The sequence below is a fragment of the Sorex fumeus genome, unplaced genomic scaffold (assembly GCF_029834395.1).
Source record: "Sorex fumeus unplaced genomic scaffold, SorFum_2.1 ptg000058l, whole genome shotgun sequence".
NCBI classification, from domain to species: domain Eukaryota; kingdom Metazoa; phylum Chordata; class Mammalia; order Eulipotyphla; family Soricidae; genus Sorex; species Sorex fumeus.
This window is the reverse complement of record NW_026606115.1, coordinates 23,979,001-23,990,491: the sequence shown is the minus strand read 5'-3', so window position 1 is coordinate 23,990,491 and position 11,491 is coordinate 23,979,001. Positions and strand designations below refer to the sequence as shown.

Below are 11,491 nucleotides of genomic sequence, written 5' to 3'. Positions count from 1 at the left end.
CTCTGGGCTTATTCTCCAGTTTCTTCCCTCAGAGATTACTCCTGGCAGGGCTCAGCGGACCATTTCAAATGCCAGAGGTAGAACCTTAGTCCCCTGTTTGCATGGAAACTGCTTTACCTGCTTTATTTACACCTATGCTCTCATGAATATTTTAAACCTGTTTTTGTTTTGATTTTTATAATTTAAATTTTTTGCCTTTTATAAATTCTGTTTCTTTGCTAATTTTTAAATTGGTTTTTATTTGCATCAAAAGACTATAAATGTTTGCTGGAGCAGTTGTACTAGAGTAACATTAACATTCTTGACAGATAATTGGAATATTCACTCAGGTCAGCATCTAAGGTTTTTTTTTTATTATTCAAGGTTGAAGTTTCTTTTGGCACTTTTTTTAATGTAGGAGTATTGCTATTTCTTCAGCCATTGGTTAGGCTGATTGAATTGGGCATGAACTCCACCATACTCTTTTTTCTTTGTTATAAATTTATTTATTGAATCACCGGGAGAGCAGTTACAAAGATTTTGCGTTTAAGTCTCGGTCTTACAATGATGAAACATCTGTCCTTTCACCAGTGCCCATTTTCTACCAACAAAAAACATAGTATAACCCCCATGCCACACCCTCCCCGTACCTGTGGGGCAGGTGATTTCCACATTACTCTCTCTCTACTTTGATTACATTCAATATTTTGACACCAGACCCACAATTATTATTATGAATTTCATCACAACACTCAAATGTGCTGAAAAGGCAACCATAGAGAATTTGTTTTCTATTGCTGGTTATGTCGTGTAGCCGCAGTAGTGGCTGCACGATTTTGGAATTCAAAAATATTAACATTTAAATCTGGTGGGATTTCTTGCTGAAAACTGCTGGGTTCTGAGATTTGTTTCTGACTCTCTGGGATTATGGCTGTTAAGCAGCTTTAACAGGAACCAGAGAGGCCGTTAAGAGTCAGTGACTTGGGGTCTGTAAGCGTGAGCAGTAAATGTCCTGCTCCACCCCCATCCCACGAGGCCCCGTGTTTCGTCAGTGCGGGCTCAAACCTGACTGTCCAATAGCCTCTGGAGGATGGGTCCTCAGAGTCACCAGGGGGAACAGGCAAAGGCACAAAACCTATTCCCCCTGGCTGTCCCGGCACCAATAACCTACTGCAAAACCTGATGCATATCTTCCCAAAGCCTCTAGGTTCTGAAATTTGTTTCTGAGTCTCTGGGATCATGGCCGTTAAGCAGTTTGATCAGGAATCAGAGATGCCTTGCCTTCAGTTATATAGCTGAGCCGGAGTTGGTTTTTGGGTCTGTCTCCCACATACCTACCTTTTAGCCATTTACTTTCTTGGCAAACTTGGCCCCAGGTTGTTAGTGTCTGGTGAAAGGCACAGCAGCAATTTTGTGGCATCTAGAAGTCTGAAGGCATCATCAGGCTGTTTTGGCTCTTGATATCATGATTTTTCTATTTTATCTTGGAAATTTTGTTTACCACAACCATATGGCGAGACTACATCAAGTCTCATGTTTAACACAGACTGCTTTACGGCTTATTTTCAAATCCAAGAATGGATACTGACACACTTGTTCATGCAAATGGCTGAGATAAAGTTTGACTCAGTAACCCTTCCCTTACAGCAGTTAAATTGATAAATTTCCAATGACAAAAAGTTCTGATAAACATTTTGTTACATCACAGTGAGAATGTACATCAATTCTTCTGTGCTATTTGCTGGCACCAGGGAGTATTGAATCAGTGATTCAGTAACCCACTAGTCTGTAAACATCAGGGTAAGGAAAACAACAGCAATTGGCCAGACAATCCTACTTCCTAGTGCTTGGTCCTACGTTCATGGAGGCTAGCATCTCAGTAATGAATAGAGTTTACAAAGAAAGGTGAAGAAGATAGTAGAGTGCACACTACCCCTACCTTTTTGGTGCTGGATAGATGTGGGGGTTCAAGTTACCATTGAGTTTCTCTGACATCAGAGATGGGAATAAATGGAATGCTTATTGCAGTCACAACCTACTCTGACTTTTTAAGCATCACTCATGTTTTGTGAAGGTGAAACTTTTGCCTGTGTTGATCCTCCGCAGGATCAACTGTCCTCACCGTGGCTCCTTGGAGGGGGGTTCAGCAATCATTTTTAACAGGGCTCAGGAGTGAATATTGGGTGCTAAACATCTAACCCAGGTCGACTACATATAAGGCTTGTAAGGCAAGAGCGCTACGTGCTATAACCCTATCTTGTACTTTACCAATATGTTCCTATTCCTTTGTACATGCCTAGAGTGTTCAGGGTGCATGAAGTTCTTGTGATTGAACTATGCTCAACCACAGAGTTGTCGACACCTTCCTTAATCTCAGTATTGTCTCTCCAAACAGACCTTTTTACAAGAATCAAAGCCATCAATAGAAGCAAATGAATGTTTTCAGCATATGGTGCTCAAACAGCTTAAAGAGGCAATAGATGCACTTGTAGCTTTATCTTTCATCATATGCAAAATTAAGATTAAATAAATCGAATCAATAAATGTAATATATAAATGTATCAAATTCATGGAAGGTAATACAGGAGCTTATAGAGTTTCAGGGATGGAACCAAGGAAACACAGCACATGCCCTATACACTGTACCATCTCTCTGTCCCCCCAAAATCCCTTTCCTGATATAAACAAAATAAGGGACATTCTTATCATTAATCATTACTCAGATATAAAGGGGAGTGATTTTCTGATACATATTGCCACATGGATAAACATTTGAAATGTTATTACAGGTGAGATAAGTCATTTTACAAAAGCCAGGCAGTTTGGTTTTATACGTATAAAATTCATATAAAATGTCCTATAGAAATAAAGAAAAAGTTAATTAGTAGTTGCTTTAGACTATCTTAAGTCATACATTAATAGTTGCTTTTGACTATCTTAAGTGATACAAGTATGATGACAGGTGGAGTGTTAAGTTTTCTTATTGGCATATGTAAATGTAATATTCACTGTAGTGAATATACTGAAACTATTTGAATATTCCTGTTTGTGTGATTAAATTGTATGTGTCAATTATGTCTGAAAATGTTTCCATACACAAAGCAACACAGAAATGAGATAAATCTATGTTGCACAACTTATTTATGTTTCAGATGGACATTTTTATATATCTCTATATATTAAATACATTAAATTTATGATTAATGATGTTCCAAAACAGAAAGCATCAAGTCCAATAGGTTTAGTTGGAGAACCATATTAAACATTTAATGAAGACATTAATTTCAATTCTCAATTTCTCTCAGAAGACAGAATCTGATAGTTTACTTTTTAACTCAGTCTAATGAAACTCCATTTTGTTTAGGTGTTTTGGATCACACCAGAAACTGCTCAGGGCTTGCTCCTGGCTGTGCACAAAGGATCACTCCTGGCGGTGCTCAGCACACTGTATGTGGTGCCAGAAATTTAATACTGACCGGATACATACAAGACAAATACTTTATCCACTGTACCATCTTTCTAGTTCTGATGCACCATCTTTTTCAGCGATTTTTCCCTTGAAGGATGTAGTGTATGTCTTTGTATGTTGTAATCTCTTTTTTATGTAGGAGTACTGCTATTTATTCAGCCACTGATTAGCTGTTTGAATTGGGCATGAACTCCACCTTACTTTTTTTTTATAATTTTACTTATTTTTTTCTTCTTATATTTATTTATTGAATCACTGTGGAAAACGTTACAAAGCATTCAGGTTTAAGTCTCAATCATATAATGATCAAACAACTATCCCTTCACCATTACTCATTTTTCACCACCAAGAATCCCCAATATACCCCCTCCTACCCCTCCCAATGCCTGTGAGGCAGATTATTTCTACTTAACTTTTCTCTACATTGATCACATTCATTATTTTGACAAAAGATTCACCATTATTGTTTAGAATCCCCACCCACCCATCAGAATTGCTGAAAAGGCATTGTGAAATACTTTGTTTTCTATAGCTGGTTATGAGAATCATATGATTTTGGATTTCTGCAAAGAGCCTGATAATTACCAGATTGGTTTCTGTACCTCTGGTGTTATGGCTGTGACGCAGAGCCACTTGTGGGGGACAACTCTTGACCTCGGTAGGGCGTGAAGGATGAGCTGGTACCGCCCCTCTTTTCATGAGACTGCCATTGTCCTACTCATACCTGACTTTCCTATAACCTCTGAGGCAGCGGCCACCTTGTTCCCGAGGTTGGGGGGAAGGCGGAAGGGAGCTACATTCTTTCCCTCCTAGGGAGGCATGGTGCCATAGTTTAACGTATGGTTCATTCACTTTTCTGCCGCAAGCTGCCAGGGTCTGGATTAAGTCCTTTTACCTCTGGAGCTATGGCTGTGCTGGAGAGCCACTCAGAGGGGGCAACTCCTGACCTCGGTAGGGCATGAAGGACGAGCTGGTACTGTCCCCTTTCCCATGAGACTGCAGTTTCCTCGTCACTGCTGGCTCATAACTGGCTTACCAATAAGATCTGAGGTGGCAGCCACCTTGCTGTGGGGCAGCGAAGTGGAAGGCGGAAGGGAGCAACACCCTTTCCCTACCAGGGAGTCATAGTGCCGTAGTTTAACGCATGGTCCATTCACTTTTCTGCCGCAAGCTACATGGCTCTGGATTAAGTCCTTTTGCCTCTAGAGCCATGGCCGTGCTGAAGAGCCACTCGTGGGGGGCAACTCGTGACCTCGGTACGGCATGAAGGACGAGCCAGTACCGCCCCCCTTCCCATGAGACTGCACTTGCTCCCTCATAGCCGGCTCATACCTGGATTTCCTATAAGCTCTGAGGCGATGGCCACCTTGTACGTGGTCCAGATGCATTTCTGCCAAAAGCCACTGGGCTTCGAGATTTGTTTCTGAGTCTCTGGGATCATGGCCGTTAATCGGTTTGATCAGGAGCTAGAGAGGCTGTTTGTAGGCGCCAACTCGGGGTCTCCTTGGGATGGGGAGGAAAGCACCTGCTTCATCCCCATCTGGTGTGGCCCCACGTGTCTCGTCACTGCAGGCCCATACCTGACTGTCCAGTGGCCTCCGGAGTATGGTTTTCACCGGGCTGCCAGTGGGAACAGGCCATGGCATGAAACCTATTCCCACCTGGAATGGCCCAGCGCCAGTAACCTACTGCAGGAACAGGACGCATTTCTGCCAAAAGCCTTTGGGTTCCGAGATTCGTTTCTGAGTCTCTGGGATCATGGCCGTTAAGCAGTCCAATCAGGAACCAGAGAGGCCATGCTTCCAATTATATAGCTGAGCTGGAGGTGGTTTGTGGGTGTGTCTCTCACATGCCTAACTTATTGCCTTTTACTTTCCTGGTAAATTTTGTCCCAAGTTTTTGGGGTCTGGCAAAAGGCACAGCAACAATTTTGGGGTATCTGAAAGTCTGACGGTGCCATCAGGATGCTGATGCACTCGCCTCACAGGTAAAGATTGGCCTGCTCGCGGCACAATAGCCCCTGTTGTAATCTATTTCGGCCTAAAATATATTTTTTCTAAAACAAGAATAGCAGTTTCTGCCTTTTGCAAAGTTATTGGCTTATAATAAACTACATCATTCTATGATTAAAGTCTTGGTCTGACTATAGGCTTGGTCTGAATTAATTTCTGATTTTTATGAAGATAAGAGTTTTCTTTCAATGATATATAATTAAAAGACGGTCACGTTCCTCCCATTGTTCATCGATTTGCTCGAGCCATCCCAGTAACATCTCCATCATGAGACTTGTTGTTACTGTGTTTGGCATATCGAATACGTCACAGGGAGCTTGCTATGATTTGCCGAGCAGGCGAGATACTCTCAGTAGCTTGCCAGGCTCTCCGAGATAGGCGGAGGAATCAAACTCGGGTCAGCCATGTTGACTGTGTGCAAAGCAAACACCCTACCTGCTGTGCTATCGCTCCAGGGGGGGCGGCGCCAGGGTGCCTATCGGTGGCTGGGCCGTGGTCGGATCCGGAGGCCTCTCCAGTTTGCCCAGGGCGCATTATCGGCCTGTTTCTAATATATAATATTAGCATGTAAAACTAACAAGGATATTTTAAAGTATTCTATTATGCACTGTAATTGAAACTATTATTCATGGTATTGTAAATTACAGTGCATAATACCATGAATAATAGTTTCAGCTTCACAAAAAATATATTGGGACAACTGGTCAACCACGTGTAAAAAATGAACTCAGACACCTATTTCACACCTTTCACAATGAAAGAGTCATTTCAAAATGGCTTACAAACATTTATTAACACCTAATTTGTATCAAGGATAACACAAGGAGAACATTTCATGATATTAAATTTAGAGGCATATTCAATGACTCAATGCCACGGGCCAAGGAAAAGGAAGCAAAAATAAACAAATTGGACTGCATCAAATTAAGATGCTTCTATACTGCAGAAGAAATGATGACTAGAATAAAAAGGTAATTTTATGGACTTTAAGAAAATATTTGGCCACCAGTCATCTGACAAAGAGATATAAACCACTTACAAAACTTAGGGGGAGGGGCTGGAGAGATAGCACAATAAGTAGGGTATTTGTCTCGCACGCCGTTGACTGGGGTTTGATTCTCAGGATCCCATATGGTCCCCTGAGCACTGCCAGGAGTGATTCCTGAGTGCAAAGCCAGGACTACCGCTGGATGTGTCCCCTAAAGAAAAAAAAGCTTAGGGGGAAAAAGGTGAGATGTGCTAGAGACTGGAGAAGCAAGGGACCTATGACCATGGCTCCCAATGCGCTGGCACACACAGGCTGACGAGTACTCAAAGGGCATCTAGGCGGTGCTGGGGCCACTGAGGGCTGCAAAGGGAACTCAGGCACCCAAATTGGCCATAAACTCCTGTGTCTGCCATTTAGCTACCAGGGACATGCTGAGGGTGATGGTGGCTTGTGGATCAGAGCTGGGGAAAAAACTGAAGGCACTATGGATGGCAGAAAGGTGGTGAGTGAAGAAATTGTCTAGAAGACTTTGGAGACCCTACCATGCAGAAACGGTTTCCTCCTAGGCTTCCCTCGGAATGTGAAGCAGGCAGAAATGCTCGATGATCTCATGAAGAAGGGGAAAGAGAAGCAGGATTCTGTGATTGAGATAAGCATTCCCTATTCTCTGCTGATCCAGAGGATCACAAGAAGTCTGATTCATCCCAGAGTGGCGTTCCTACCAGGAGGAGTTCAACCCCCTGAAGGAATCCATGAAGGACAATATCACGGGGAAGCCACTGGTCCAATCAGATGATAACGGGAAGGTCTTAAAAATTCAGCTAGAAGACAACCACATGCAGATCAACCCCTCGTGGAGTACTACCACAAATGGGACATTCACTCTGCCATCGACGCCTCCCAGATCCCTGATGTTGTCTTCACAAGCATCCTAGCAGCCTTCTCCAAAGCCACATCCTAGTAACAGAAGACCCGGAGAGACCACCACTGATCATCTCCCCTCAGCGTGGTCTCTGTTTTTATGTATTGGGCGGAGGGCAGATGAGTGTAGGGTGAGGCCAGGGTGGGAGGAGTGGCAAGGCATCCGCAGGAGTAATGGGGAGAGAGCAGCAGTGTTGTGATGAGCCTTTTATAAACCACAGTAGGAATATTGACATGTACCAACAATTATTTTGGAAAGACGATTGGAGGGTAGGGTAGAACGAGGAAGACACAGTATTACTTCGAAGGAATCATGCCTTCATGTCCTCTAGACTGGTGACTGTATGGTTTTAAGCAATACTCTATGACCTCAACTTTGATCTCAGAGCCTCAGTGGCTGCCAGCTCAGGAGTGCAGGAAAGCAAGTTTTCCTGTCTCCCCTGTACCTTGGAACAGGGAGGGTTGATGCCCCACCTAGCTACCCACGGTGTGAAGTCTGAAAAATCATTTCCACAAGTGAAAGTGATACTTGAGTGTGTTCTGGGGGCAGCAAGTCTCCTGATCAAGTTTACTAGAGTCGATGTGGTGCAGATAGGCCTCACTGCCCTCCGACTTAATGCTTATCACCGTGAGAGCAGTTACAAAGCTTTCGGGTTTAAGTCTCGGTCATACTATGAAACACCCATACCTTCAGCAGTGCCCATTCTCCACCATCAAAACCCCCAGTAGACCCCCATCCCACAACCTCCCCCTACCTGTGGGGCAGATGATTTCCACATTACTCTCTCTCTACTTTCATCACATTCAATATTTTGGCAGCACACTCAACATTATTATTTGGGATTTTACCCCAACACTCAGATCTGCCGAAAAGACAACTGTAGATAATTTGTTTTCTATTACTGGTTATGAATAACATATGATGTTGCGTGGCTGCAGTGGCAGCCATGATATTTTGAAATTCCAAAATATTAACAATTAAATCTGGAGGGATTTCTGCCAAAACCTGCTGGGTTCTGAGATTTGTTCCTGAGTCTCTTGGATCATGGACGTTAAGCAGCTTGACCAGGAGCCAGAAAGGCAGTTCATGGGTGGCGACCCGGGGTCTTATTGTGGTGGGGAGGCAAAGGTTGGCTCCACCCCCATCCCGTGAGGCACCGCGTCTTGTTCAAACCTGACTGTCTAAAGGCCTCTGGCGAATAGTGGCCACCAAGCCACCAAGGGGGAGCAGGTGGAGGGACAGCACCCTTTCGCCCCTGGGGTGGCCCAGCGACAGTAACCTTCTGTGCAGTCTGCATGTATTTCTCCCAAAAGATGCTCCGTTTCAAGATTTGTTTCTGAGTCTCTGGGATCATGACCATTAAGCAGTTTGATCAGGAACCAGAGAGGCCATTCGTGGGCGACGACTCGGGGTCTTGTTGGGACAGAGAGGAAAGGGCCGGCTCCACCCCCATCCCGTGAGGCCCTGTGTGTGTCATCACTGCGGGCCCATACCTGACTGTCCAGTGGCCTCTGGAGGATGGCGGCCACCAGGCTGCTTGGGGGAACAGGCCAAGGCATGAAACCTATTCCCACCTGGGGTGGCCCAGCGCCGGTAACCTACTGCAGAGACTGGACGCATTTCTGGCAAAAGCCGCTGGTTTGTGCGATTTGTTTCTGAGTCTCTGGGATCATGGCCGTTAAGCAGTTCGATCAGGAACCAGAGCGGCCATGCCTCCAATTATATAGCTGAGCTGGAGGTGGTTTGTGGGTGTGTCTCCTACATACCTAACTTTTGGCCGTTTATTTCTTGGTAAACTTTGCCCCAAGTTTTTGGGGTCTGGCCAAATGCACAGCAGCAATTTTGGGGTATCTGGAAGTCTGAAAGCGCCATCAGGCTGCTGATGCACTTACCTCACAGGTACAGATAGACCTGCTGGCAGCACCATACCCCCAGGTGTCATTTCCTCTAAAGAGATGTGAGTTTTTTGCAATGGAGAACCTTTTAGTTTAATATTATATTATTTGTTTACCACTGAGTCCAAGCCACTGTAGTGTTACCCTGTTTTCTCCAATTTATATTATGAACTCAGGCCTAAACTCTCTGTAATTAATCCATATTGAGTTAACCTTTGTGCACAATGTGAAATAGTCATCAAATTTCATTTTTTTTACATGTGGCTACCCACTATTCCAACCACTAATTACAAAAGGAATTTTTCATTTTCTATTTTATGTTACTGGATTCTTTTTTTCAAATTGACTCTCTATTTGTATAAGAGCTTCTCTCTTTGCTTAAGTTTATTCCATTAATCTTATTGTGTGTCTTTTTCAATATTATATTATATATATTATTATCACTGTCACTGTCACAGTCGTCCTGTTGTTCATCGATTTGCTCGAGGAGGCCCAGTAACGTCTCTGTTGTGAGACTTGTTACTGTGTTTGGCATATCAAATACGTCACGGGTAGCTTGCCAGGCTTTGCCATGTGGGTGAGATACACTCGGTAGCTTGCGGGGCTCTCCGAGCAATCGAGCCTGGCTTGGCTGTGCTGGCTGCATGCAAGGCAAATACCCTACCGTTGTGCTATAGCTCCAGCCCATATATTATTATATTATAATTATGGCACAGTGGTAGGGCATTTGCCTTGTGCATGGGCAACCCGGTCGGGCCAGGTTTGATTCCTCCGCCCCTCTGGGAGAGCCCAGCAAGCTACAAGAATATCTCGCTCGCACAGCAAAGCCTGGCAAACTACCTGTGATTATTCGTTATGCCAAACACAGTAACAACAAGTTTCACAATGGAGTATTTCATATGACAAACACATAACAACAAGTCTCACAATGGAGACGTTACTTGGTCCACTCGAGCAAATCAATGAACAACGGGAGGACAGTGACAGTGACCGTGATATAATAATATTATATTATTATTATGGCTCCCTGGCAGGCTGTTTTCACTCGGGCTGCCCAGATGGGAGCAGGTGAGAGCCCTCCCCGCCCCAAGGGACCTGGCCCCGGCAGCCGACCTCCACCACCAAACTACCATCACGCTCCAGGCTGTTTTCCACATGCTAAGGCAGTTTCTCACATATGAGTGAACATATTACTAGACACATAATAAGACAGTTCTTACCCATTTTCCATAATTATCACACCATATTTGATAGAGAAATATATATATATGTATATATATATGCCTCTCAGAAAGCCTGGCAAGCTACCAAAAGTATCCTGCCTACACAGCAGAGGCTGGCAAGCTAGCCACAGCGTATTCGATATGCTAAAAATAGTAATAACGGGTCTCATTACCCTGACCCTGAACGAGCCTCCGATACATTGGCAAAGATGAGTTAAGGAGAAGTTGCTAAAATCTCAAGGCTGGGATGAATGGAGACATTACTAGCACCTGCTCGAGTAAACCAAAGAACAACAGGATGACAGTGAAACAGTAAATATTATTATATTACATTATAATATTATAATATATTTATATATTAATATAATATATAAATTCATGCATGAGGCCCGTCCGGACGTGTGGAGAATGGTCCCAGCATGGCTGTGGCTGGCTCCGGAGGTCCTCAGCTGCTAGGGCTCTGCTCGGGGGAGGGGGGGAGAGATACTCAACCCTCCCCCCTCCAAGGGGCCTCAGTGAGGACAGCCAGGCGTGGGGGCAGGAGACTGCGCTGTTCTCCTCCAGGAGCTGGGTTTTATAGTCTCTGCGTCTTGTCCATTGATGGGACCAACCTGGCACTGTCAGCAGCTGGTGGGTGTGACGCCTACCTACTGGAAGATGGGGGGGGGGGTCTGGGTGGAGAAGGCCCAGTCCCAATCCAAGTAGGCTTGGAGACCTCAGCCCCGGGACCCACATGCCTGGGTTCCTCTGCTAGTTCTTTCATGCATGAGGCCCATCCGGACGTGTGCAGAGTGTTCCCAGCATGGCCGTGGCTGGGTTCGGAGGTCCTCATCTGCTGGGGCTCTGGTCGGGGCAGGGTGGGGGAGAGAAAATCAACCCTCCCCCATCCAAGGGGCCCTAGTGAGGACAGCCAGGCTCGGTGGCAGGAGACTGCGCTGTTCTCCTCCGGGAGCAGGAAAGAACTGCATGCATGAAAGAACTGGGAGAAGAACCCAGGCATGTG

General features: G+C 44.7%; 1 pseudogene; it reads left to right on the top strand.

Annotated features, from left to right (window-relative positions):
- Positions 1-6,731: 6,731 nt before the first annotated feature.
- On the top strand, positions 6,732-7,409 carry LOC130034183 (adenylate kinase 2, mitochondrial-like; annotated as a pseudogene).
- The last annotated feature ends 4,082 nt before the right edge of the window (positions 7,410-11,491 follow it).